Source organism: Lissotriton helveticus, chromosome 4_1 (assembly GCF_964261635.1).
Source record: "Lissotriton helveticus chromosome 4_1, aLisHel1.1, whole genome shotgun sequence".
In the NCBI taxonomy this organism is placed as follows: Eukaryota; Metazoa; Chordata; class Amphibia; order Caudata; family Salamandridae; genus Lissotriton; species Lissotriton helveticus.
In genome coordinates, this window is record NC_136063.1 from 51,973,745 (window position 1) to 51,985,220 (window position 11,476).

General features: G+C 46.4%; 1 pseudogene; it reads left to right on the forward strand.

Moving 5' to 3' along the window:
- Window positions 1-4,504: 4,504 nt before the first annotated feature.
- On the forward strand, window positions 4,505-5,822 carry LOC144827845 (GTPase IMAP family member 9 pseudogene; annotated as a pseudogene).
- Window positions 5,823-11,476: the final 5,654 nt, after the last annotated feature.

The window sequence follows — 11,476 nt, forward strand, 5'->3', positions numbered from 1 at the left end:
AGTCTAGTGCCACATCCCTTACTGATTATTGCCCAAAATTCTCTGATCCTACCCTGAGTGACAGATTCCCTCAAATTGATCCAGACCTCGTCCTGACTTGCCTTTTTAATTTTTAACTTAAGTCGCGATCTCTTTCTCTTAAGCCTGGAAATTTCATTTCCACGTTCCGTGACTCTATCTACATATTGTTGTCGGACTAGCTTATTTATTTCCTTATTCAGGATACGCAGTGTACTAGGGACCACTACCCTTTTGCTAGGTCGGGGAGCTTTTTTAGCAAAAGTGATGATGTTTCGCATAAATTCTTCAAAATATTCTATTTCGTTACCACGCCACTCACTTAACACCACTAGAGTATCAGATAAAAACTCCTGCATCCCATTAATGGCGGAAGAATTCCAGACACACCTTCCCGATGAAGTATGGAAGGCAACATCACTGCCATCAAGGGACCATGGTACAGTGGACATGGGGTTTAAAGAAATAGTTATAAACATTATGCTGTGGTCACTCATAGAAGTGGGTATGATCTTAAGATCCTGGATAAAAGGAAACAAACCATAGTCAGCAATAGCATAGTCCAAGATAGACGACCCAAAAGGGGATTTGTGAGTAAATTTAGCGGGCACGTCGGAAGGGAATCTCCCATTTAAAATGAGGCCATCAACGGCCGCTAATTCTTTTAACAAGATCTTCCCTCTTTTATTTGTCACTAGCTTATCAGGAAAGAGTATTTGAGGAACTAGATGCACCTCTTCTTTAAATTTATTCCTAAATAGTTTTAAGCTGGCGTTAGAGATTTTACAATTCAAATCTCCCACAAGCATAATTTCGGGAGGAATTGAAACATTTTTAATTTTCTCAATATAACCAAATAACTGCTTCAATATCACATTAAAACGCTCTTCTGGAGGAATGTACACATTTATAATTACGATAGGCGATTTGATACCGTTACTAAACAGGTTTTCAATGGTTATCGCCTGGAAAAGTTTACTAGGGTCAGTGTAATGGGTGAATCTCCACTGCAAATTGTTGGATAATAAACAAGCGATCCCCCCCCTAGCATGGCCTTTCTTAGAGGGGGCGGCAGGGACTTCCAGGACATAGAAATCCTTAGAGACAGCCAACATACCAATACACCAAGTTTCCTGTAAACAAATCACATTCGCTCCTAATGAAAATAGGAGCGCAAATTTCTCCGGACTACTGTGAATCCCTGCCACGTTCCAGGAGATGATTTTTAATGAGGTGTTAAAGATGCTGAAACAATCTGGGATTATCCTTAGTTTTGGTAACCAAGGCGCTGTGGAGCCAATTCCACTGATCGTCATCCTCTAAGGATGGATGCTGGATCAGCGGGAGAGGCCTCACATGCGAGACCAAACGTTTTCCCCTAGAGACCCAAATCTTCAGGTCTGTAAGGGGAAAAGAAGTCCCATTTTGCTCATCCCTACTACATACCTCCCCAAAAGAAGAGTTTGTATTACAAAGGTTATACAACGGGAGAATATCAATACCTATTCGTTGAAAATTCTCCGCTTGCTGCAATATCAGATTTACAATAATTTGAGAATAAAATTTCACCCTTATGCTTGAGACCCTAACTTCACCCATCAGGGACACTAACTCAATGTCCCTAGTTTGGATATGGCGAAGACTTTCTATCTCGCTAAAACACTTAAGAAGCCAGGCTCTATTTAAAGGTAAATCAACGTCAAATAGTGGTAGAAATTCTAGGACAAGAGTGTCCACTGGAGTTTTTAGAGAAGATAAGCGACGGTCCGAGAAGGGGTGGTCACCAGTCTCCAAGGCTGCCAGAAATGGGGGTGCCAAGGGGTTGAGAGCCCCGATTGGGTATTGGATAGAAGCTCCAGTCGTAGTAGAAGGTTGAAAACCTGTAGAGGGGCCCCCCATTTGTGGCACAACTTCCGAGGGCATTAGCGGACGTAACTCGTCAATGCCCTCTAGAGGTGTGGAAATAATCGAATTCAGTACAATTTCAGCCTTAGGAGATATCGAATTTGGATCCAAGTCGTTTTCTTCATTCTCCATAGCAACCAGAGAGTTTTGAAAGATTATCCGACGCTGTCTTTTTTTCATATATTTTCGAATTGTTTTCCTTTTATTCCCTTTCTTGTTTCTGAATTTACCATTTTTTACCCTTACCTCATGTTTATAGTCCAAAAGTTCTTGTTTATTTTCAGACATAAAAATAGGGAATAGTTCTTGCACCACTTTTGGGCCAGGGGTGGATTTATTGTCCTCCTCGATCTCGAGAACTGAGTTCTTGATACAGTTGGGCGCTGCAGTTAAGGGGATAGATGTAATATGAGATTTCAGCCCTGTTGTTACAGCCTTCATGGCAGAATCCGCTGGTTGCTCACGTATTTTCCCCTTAAACAAACTGGGTTCCATCACGGGGGGGGGAACACTCCCCGTGTCAGACGACTTTTGTAGCAGTGCCTTTAGTATTTGAGTAACTGACTCTAAGATACAGTCCGAGTTGCCGACAAATTTCCCCAAAAGTGCTAAGATGGAAGCTAACAATTGTTCCAAGGCAATCATGGATTCTGAGATTGGCTTTTCACACGCTTCCACAGGACGGCAAATCCCAGAGAGGATAAGACCCGGACTCCCAGAGACATCTAACAGGTCGGACATTTCCTGTCCGTCTAGAGAAGGGGTGCTACTATACAACATTAGCCCAGATGGGGTAGCGCCCCCAACATGCTTGATAGGGTCTGGAGTCTCTACTTTAGCTGTATCAACATATCGGCCACAAAGTTCAAGATCAATAGATAAAGAGGACTGATCACCCCCCAACCTATCCGTCACCACCGCTTGAGGCAAAGATGGATTATTCAAGCATTTCCTATCGGCTAGCAGCGGGTCAGAGTTATTAACTTCCTTCCCTTTCGGAGAGACACGGGAAGGCGACACCGCTGCCGCGGGTTGTTGAAAAATAGGCTGCACGGGGGGAGACAAGGGATCTATAATGGCTTGTGTGAGAGACTCTTGACCCATAGCTCCAAATGATTTCTTTATAACAATGTTAGATTTCTTAGAAGAAGACATGTCCCAAAGCTCAAAAAGCTGACATTGACCCTTCAACGGGGGATTATTTACAGATTTATTCCTTGTACGGGTTTTCTCCTTTTCAGCACCAGGAGTGCCTCCTACTTCCCTTCCTGAACGTAGTTTTTTTGACATCTTCAGTATGGGGATTCAGCAGTTATTTAATGTACAAAAAGAAGCTTAGGACCAAAAGAGATAGCACTAAGAATAGAACGAAATGCAACCGAGATACTATATTGCAAATAAAATAATAAATAAGAATTATAGTCCTGGGTGAGCATAAATGATTAACCGATGGTAGAGTGAGAGGAGACGACCGGTAAGAACCAGTAGATCGTTCTTCCTCCAACTGACAAGCGAGTCAATGTTAGCTGGATGCAAAACAATGTCACAAACCAAAATGGAATAATAAAAAATAATGACCGAAAATAACCGGGCCCAGCCCAGCCTACCTCGGCCACTGAGGGCCACAGAGGGCCCGCCCTTTGCCCGGGCTTAGCCCGGCGTCCCGCTCGCGTCCCGCGAGACGGGGGTGACTCTGTATTTGAGCGCCTCCTGGCGCGCGTTTGGCGCGATTAGCGCCGCTAGGGCAGCTGGGTAGTGTAGTTTTTGCTTGCTCCTCTACCGCGCTCCACACGGCTGCAAGACCCAGGGATGGAGCAGGGGTCCGCGGCGGGAGGCGGGAGGACAAAGGCACCAGAGTCAGCTGCTGCAGGTAAGTTCAGGAGCAGCCAGGGGTCCACACAGCGTCAATTTCGTAAAGCAAAGAGTCGCCCCCTCGACCGGGGTGACTCTGTATTTGAGCGCCTCCTGGCGCGCGTTTGGCGCGATTAGCGCCGCTAGGGCAGCTGGGTAGTGTAGTTTTTGCTTGCTCCTCTACCGCGCTCCACACGGCTGCAAGACCCAGGGATGGAGCAGGGGTCCGCGGCGGGAGGCGGGAGGACGAAGGCACCAGAGTCAGCTGCTGCAGGTAAGTTCAGGAGCAGCCAGGGGTCCACACAGCGTCAATTTCGTAAAGCAAAGAGTCGCCCCCTCGACCGGGGTGACTCTGTATTTGAGCGCCTCCTGGCGCGCGTTTGGCGCGATTAGCGCCGCTAGGGCAGCTGGGTAGTGTCGTTTTTGCTTGCTCCTCTACCGCGCTCCACACGGCTGCAAGACCCAGGGATGGAGCAGGGGTCCGCGGCGGGAGGCGGGAGGACGAAGGCACCAGAGTCAGCTGCTGCAGGTAAGTTCAGGAGCAGCCAGGGGTCCACACAGCGTCAATTTCGTAAAGCAAAGAGTCGCCCCCTCGACCGGGGTGACTCTGTATTTGAGCGCCTCCTGGCGCGCGTTTGGCGCGATTAGCGCCGCTAGGGCAGCTGGGTAGTGTAGTTTTTGCTTGCTCCTCTACCGCGCTCCACACGGCTGCAAGACCCAGGGATGGAGCATGGGTCCGCGGCGGGAGGCGGGAGGACGAAGGCACCAGAGTCAGCTGCTGCAGGTAAGTTCAGGAGCAGCCAGGGGTCCACACAGCGTCAATTTCGTAAAGCAAAGAGTCGCAAATGAACATTAGATTTTATGATCATTACATTCCATCATAACATTACATTAATGTATTTAAAACATGTTACATGTGTTTGTATTATTAGAGCATGCAGTAAATATGATCTAAAATGTAAATTCATAATTGTGCATAAATGACATGTAAAGCATGGAGTCTAAATTGAGCTGCTCCAAGTTTCAGTGCTTCAAATGTGCCTTATATACTCAAGGACAGGCATAGGTGAAAACATCTATTCTTATTACCTTCGAAACACAGCCGGTGTGACCTGTGCATAACCTGTGTGTGGCCTGTGCGTGAACTGTGTGCAACCTGTGAGTGACCTCTGAGTTGTGTGAGACCTTGAGTAACCTGCGCTCTCTTCTCTTCCCAGGGCCCCGTGAGCTGAGGATTGTCCTGGTCGGGAAGACGGGAGTCGGGAAAAGTGCGACCGGAAACAGCATCCTCGGCCGGAAGGAGTTTGACTCCAAAGTGAGTTCAAATGCAGTGACAAGTACAAGCAAGGAAGTGTCCTGTGTGAGGAACGGACGCAAGATCGTGGTCGTCGACACCCCTGGACTGTTCGACCCCCAGATTCCAAATTCAGTAATTGCTCGAGAGATCGCTGAATGTGTAGTGATGGCGGCCCCCGGGCCCCACGCCATCGTCCTGGTGATTTCCGCCAGCCGTTTCACCCCAGAGGAGGCGGAGGCTGTCCGGGACATCCAGACCTTGTTCGGAGAAAGGGCCTCAAGGTATATGCTGGTCCTGTTCACACGGATGGATGACCTGGAAAATGATGAAGTCAGCCTGGAAGAGTACATCAAAAGCGCAGATAAGAAGCTACAACAGGTGCTCAGGAGCTGCGGGGACCGATACCTGGCCTTCAATAACAGGGCGGGAAAGGAGGAGCGAGAAGGGCAAGTGCGCGCGCTCATCTCAATGGTCCAGGAGATGGTGGAGGACAACGGGGGCTCCTGCTACACCACAGAGATGTTTCAGAGGGCGGAGGAGGAGATCCAGAGACGGGAGGAAGAGATCAAGAAGGAAAGGGAGAGATCTGGGAAGACTAGTAAAGATCTGCCGCCCCCCCGTGAAGAGGCCAAGAAGAGCGTCCTGGAACGCGCACTGAAAGTGTTAAAGCAATCGGCAGGAACGCTTTTAACGCTAGCTCGCATTGCAATGGCAGTGGGCTCAATATTCATATAACCCGGAAACAGCTGTGAACAAAGAAAGCTGCTGATTCCTGGTTGACTGCCACTTCCTCTGCGGTTTAATAAAATGCCTTGGGTTCACACTTATTCACTGCAACGCTCACACTTATTTAATGCCACGCTCACTCTTATTCACTGTCACACTCACTCATATTCACTGCCACACACATACTTGTTCACTGCCTCACACACTAATTCACTGCCACACTCACACTTATTCACTGCCAGACTCACACGTATTAATCTGCCACACTCACTCTTATTCACTGCCACAAACATACTTATTCACTGCTACACTCACACTTATTCACTGCCACACTCACTCTTATTCACTGCCACGCACATACTTATTCACTGCCACACTCACACTTATTCACTGCCACACTCACTCTTATTCACTGCATGCACACAGTTATTCAATAACACACTCAAACGTATTCACTAACACACTCACATTTATTCTCTGCCACACATATTTTATTCACTGCCACACTCACAAAAATTAAGCATGCGTGTAAACTTTCTTCCAGTGTATTTGTGTCTGGTGCATGTTAAATTTCACAAAAAGTTCATTAATAACAGTTAAAAGTGTTAACAAGGGATTCATCCGAGCAAGTCCAGTTTTCTCGAATCCTTGCTCCATCAATCCCCCCTCTGATGGCATTTTTGAGCCATCATAAAATGCCCATCATTACCAAGTGACAACTTTTATTTATCTAATTTCATTATCTACTTTTTTCTATAAATTCTTCATTTAATTCTTAAATTTTGTCATATGAACTACCTTTTATTTATTCTAATTCTCTTTCTTCTCAATTTCTCATTCTTGGTTTTCTTTTATCGTCAACCCTAGTTACTATTCTATTTCTGGGTTTGCTCCTGCTCCATTTATACATCATCACTATCATTAAGGTCACTATCGCTACCGAACTATTGGTATCAGAATTTGTCCTAGTAAACTATTTCCAAAGGTAGAGAACCCACTACCTATCGAAGAAATGCTTTTTGATAGTCTTTCCCACACACGGTCAACTTCCAGTTGGGTCAAATCTTCAAGAATTTTTGTAATGTTCTTGATACATCCCTCTAATCCTTTACTTTTATCTGGGATATTGGTGCAACAATGTTGAATTTTAAACATGCAACAGACTCCACCCTCTTTTGCCAATAGAATATCAAGGGCAAGTCAATTTTTGCAAAACCATAGACCTAATTGCAACCATTTCAGTATTACTCATCAAAAATCCACCAGCAGTATCTGTCGATAGACGATCAACCACTGTTGACAATTTCTGTATTTTATGCGAATTCAAAATGACTCCAATTGATGGTGTGAGTGCACCAACTATATCACCTACTATTTCTGAAAAATTCGCTCTCTTATTTTGCTTTAGTCATTGATTTATTTAATTGAATCCATTGTCTTTATCCACAAGGAAGATCATTGGAAACACTATTACAAAATACCAACAACCATACCATCGTGCAGGTACCCTATTAGAGCCATTTTTCCCACACAAATAATAACTTCCTGGAAAAACAGGATCAGTTCCCCCTTTTAGTCCCCAACCAATGATTAAGAAGGTATGTTCAATCAATCAATCAATCAATCAATCAATCAATCATAGCATTTGTAAAGCGCACTACATACCAGTAAGGGTCACAAGGCGCTAGGGGGGGAACGCTGCTACTGTTCAAAGAGCCAGGACTTGGGGAGTCTCCCGAAGGTCAGGAGGTCTTCGGTCTGCCGTAGGCAGATGGGGAGGGTGTTCCACGTCTTGGCGGCGAGGTGGGAGAATGATCTGCCACAGGCGATCACTCTTTGGATGCAGGGGGCGAGGGCGCGGTCTGCGGAGCGGAGCTGGCGGGCGGGGGTGTAGCGGCTGAGTCGGCTGTTGAGGTACGCTGGTCCGGTGTTGTGGAGTGCCTTGTGTGTGTGGGTGAGGAGCTTGAAGGTTATCCTCTTCTTGATGGGGAGCCAGTGCAGGTCCTTCAGGTGGTGTGTAATGTAGCTGTGGCGGGGGATGTCGAGTATCAGGCGTGCGGAGGCGTTCTGGATGCGTTGGAGACGTTTCAGTTTTTTTTTCCTGGCTCCTGCATAGAGTGAATTGCCGTAGTCCAGTCTACTGCTGATGAGGGCCTGGGTGACAGTCCTTCTAGTTTCGGTGGGGATCTACATGAAGATCCTGCAAAGCATGCCAAGGGTGTAAAAGCAGGAGGAGAAGACGGCATTCACCTGCTTTGTCAGGGAGAGTGTGGAGTCGAGGATGACCCCTTTAGGTCGTGCTGTCGAGCGATGTGGGCGAGCGGTGCCATGTAGACGTTGAACAACGTTGGGATGAGGGACGAGCCTTGGGGTACGCCGCAGAGGATCTCAGTGGCTTCGGAGCGTAAGAGGGGGAGGTGGATGCTCTGGGTTCTCCCAGTGAGGAAGGAGGTGGTCCTGTCCAGGGCCTTCTCTTGGATTCCAGCGTCGTGGAGGTGTGCTCTTAGTGTGTGGTGGCAGACTGTGTCAAAACGGTTGACAGGCCCAGGAGGATGAGGGCCGCGGTTTCTCCATTGTCGAGCAGAATCCTGATGTCGGTGGCGGCAATGAGGGCCGTTTCGGTGCTGTGGTTGCTGCGAAACCCGTACTGGGACGGGTCCAGGAAGTTGCTCTCTTCGAGGAAGCTGGTCAATTGTTTGTTGATTGCCTTTTCGATGACCTTCACCGGGAACAGGAGCAGGGAGATTGGTTGGAAGTTCTTGAGATCCTTGGGGTCTGCCTTGGGTTTCTTTAGTAGGGCGTTGATCTCTGTGTGCTTCCAGCTCTCCGGGAAGGTCACTGTCTCGAAGGAGGTGTTGATGATTTTCTGGAGGTGGGGTACGATGGTGCTGCTGGCTTTGTTGAAGATGTGGTGTGGGCAGGGGTCTTCTGGGGATTCGGAGTGGACGGTGTTCATGATCTTGATGGGTGTCGTCGTGGTTGATGTTGGCCCAGGTGAGCAGTCGGTTGGTGCGGGTGGCGGTCGTGGGAGCGGGGTGGCGGCGGTTGCCGGGGTGGTGGCGGCATCAAAGCTGTGTGGATGTCTTCTATCTTGTGATGGAAGAATTTGGCCAGTGAGTCGCACAGGTCTTGTGACGGCAGGATGTCGTTGGTGTTGGAGCTGGAGTTGGAGAGTTCCTTCACGATGCTGAAGAGTTCTTTGCTGTTGTGTGCATAGTTGTCTATGTGGTCTCTGAAGGCAGTCCTTTTGGTGGATCTGATGAGTTTGTGGTGTTGGCGGGTGGCATTCCTATGGGCTGTGTAGCTTTCCAAAGTTCTTTCATGGGTCCAATCTTTCTCTAGTTTTCGGCAGGTACACTTGGAGGCCTGGAGGTCTTAGGTGAACCAGCTGGCTCTCTTGGTGGTGTGGGTGTTGGGGGGCTTCTTGAGCGGGGCGGGGGATTTGGCGCAGTCATTGATCCATTGTCTGAGGCTGCGGGCTGTTCACATTCACTGGAACCAATGAAAACATTATTGTACTCTGTTTTTAGTCTATGGAGGCAGAATTTCCCATTGTTCGCCAAGTCCAGATACATTGAAGCATGAATCTCGCCTTTCATTTTGTCCCCCTCCTTCTTAGCCCATGGTGGTACATGGGACTTTTGTTCAGCAGCTTTCTTTTTAAAATCCTGTCTCCTTTCTTCTACTAAATTTAAAAACTCTTTCTCTTCTTCACGTAAAATACGGGTTAGATTATTTCTGTTAGCATAATTAATATCAATTGGTCTTGTGACTTAAAAGAACTCACTCACGAACTGTGCATCCTTACTACGAAGGGGCCGATTCCGATCCAGGTCGAAAGAGCACCGAACATGATTCGGCTGGAAAAACTACAAGCCGTACGCGTGTTTTCCGCCCGACTCGTACAGCTGTACGAGCGAGCAAGTACGATGCGAGCTACGCGAAATTCACCGACCGAGTCATTTCCGGGTCCGAACCGCTCCGTACGTCTCGGCCGCAAGCTAACCGTGGCGTGCAATGGATGCGATTTAGGACTGAGCCAGTAGGATGCACACGTCGGACAGCCGGTGTGAGCCGAAGTGTCCGGCTCACAAAATGTCCAGGAAGTTGCCTTTGGTGTCCACGTTGGACCCCCTGTCACCCACAGCCCTACAACTCAGACACAGGGGGAGACCCAAGGGCCTCCCCAGCGCAGGCATGTACGGTGGGCACTGATGCATACCCACTGCATGCCCTTGTGCGAGACGTACCCATTCAGTCAATTGGAGCCCATGTACGCATCGTACGACCGGCTCCCATTGACTTCTATGTGAGTCTGACCGAACCGAGTCTTGCAGCATACAGCAGCATCGTGCTCACTCGGTCGGACTGCAGGAGTCCGGCTTGGTCGGAAAACACTCCGGATCCAGCTCAGATGGAGAGCTTTCCGACCCTGATCGGAATCGGCCCCTAAGTATTTGATTCATACTTCTTTGAACAGGTAATTCTGAAAATCCAAAATCCAAATTAGAATAAAAATATTGAAGTTTACTGGTTACATAAAATTAACTATACAAAACACCACATGATACACCATATGTTAAAAGAATGTGATAGTAGGTCACACCCTCTGAGACAGGTAGTTTAATACACAAGTAACAATCACCCACATCCATCGTGTCGATATACTGATAGAGCAGTTTTGTGAATATATTTAATGACAAATCATTATTTGATTTGCCATGATGATACATGCTCTCATCCATTTATACTAGTCCAGTAGTAGTTCTTTTAGTAACAGCATTAATTTTCTCATTAGTAAATGTTTTATTTCTGTCATTCGTTAGCATTAGTATAATTATCACTACAGTTAGCAAAAAACACAATAATATTAGTATTAGAATACTACATAAGCAAGTTTAAAACACCTTTGTTTTAGGCTATGTTTTGATTACTCAGTGACTTCAGCTCCTGCCATTTTGCAATCTAATAAAAATGTTTAAAAGTCTAAAAATGATCTTGTCTAATGTACTCCTAGGAAATCTAAATCTGTATTCTGAAAAAAAATCTATCAAAATGTATGTAATCCTACACTTCAAGGCTTTTTGCTTTTACCCCTTTCTTTATTTTCTCTTTTCTTTTCTTTTCTTCTTTTCTTTTCTTTTATTCTTCTACCTTTAATGTGAAAAGTCTTTCTCTTAAGGTGGTCTTAATTTGCTTTCATCACCCTGCTTGACAATAACACTTTCTGGTTCTTCTCTTATGTCTAGATTTTCAAATTCCTCTAGGATAATATAGGACCATTCAGGAGCCTTGTATTTTCTGGTTGGGACTCTGAGTCTCTTGCTTCTACGCTGTGATTTGCTTCTTGTTTGCTTTTGTTCAGTCTGACTTGAAAAGTTCATTTAATTGATTTGGTCCTTTTCCTGTTTTTCTTCTCAGGTACTATCTTCGTCTTTTCACTCCACTTGGGCAATGGTCACCTTTCCTGGCTCTTTTGGTTTCCATTGCCCTTTCACCTTCTTCTCCTATAGCAAGTGTTTTTTTTTCATTTTGTCTTTCTTTTGATTGAACTGGTTCTGTATTCTCTGACTCTTCTCTTTCTGTTGTCTGAATTGGTTATGGATATTCTAATCTTTCTTTCCCTTCTAGCTGACTTTGTTATGGACTTTCTATAGTTTGATCTTCATCTACCTGTAC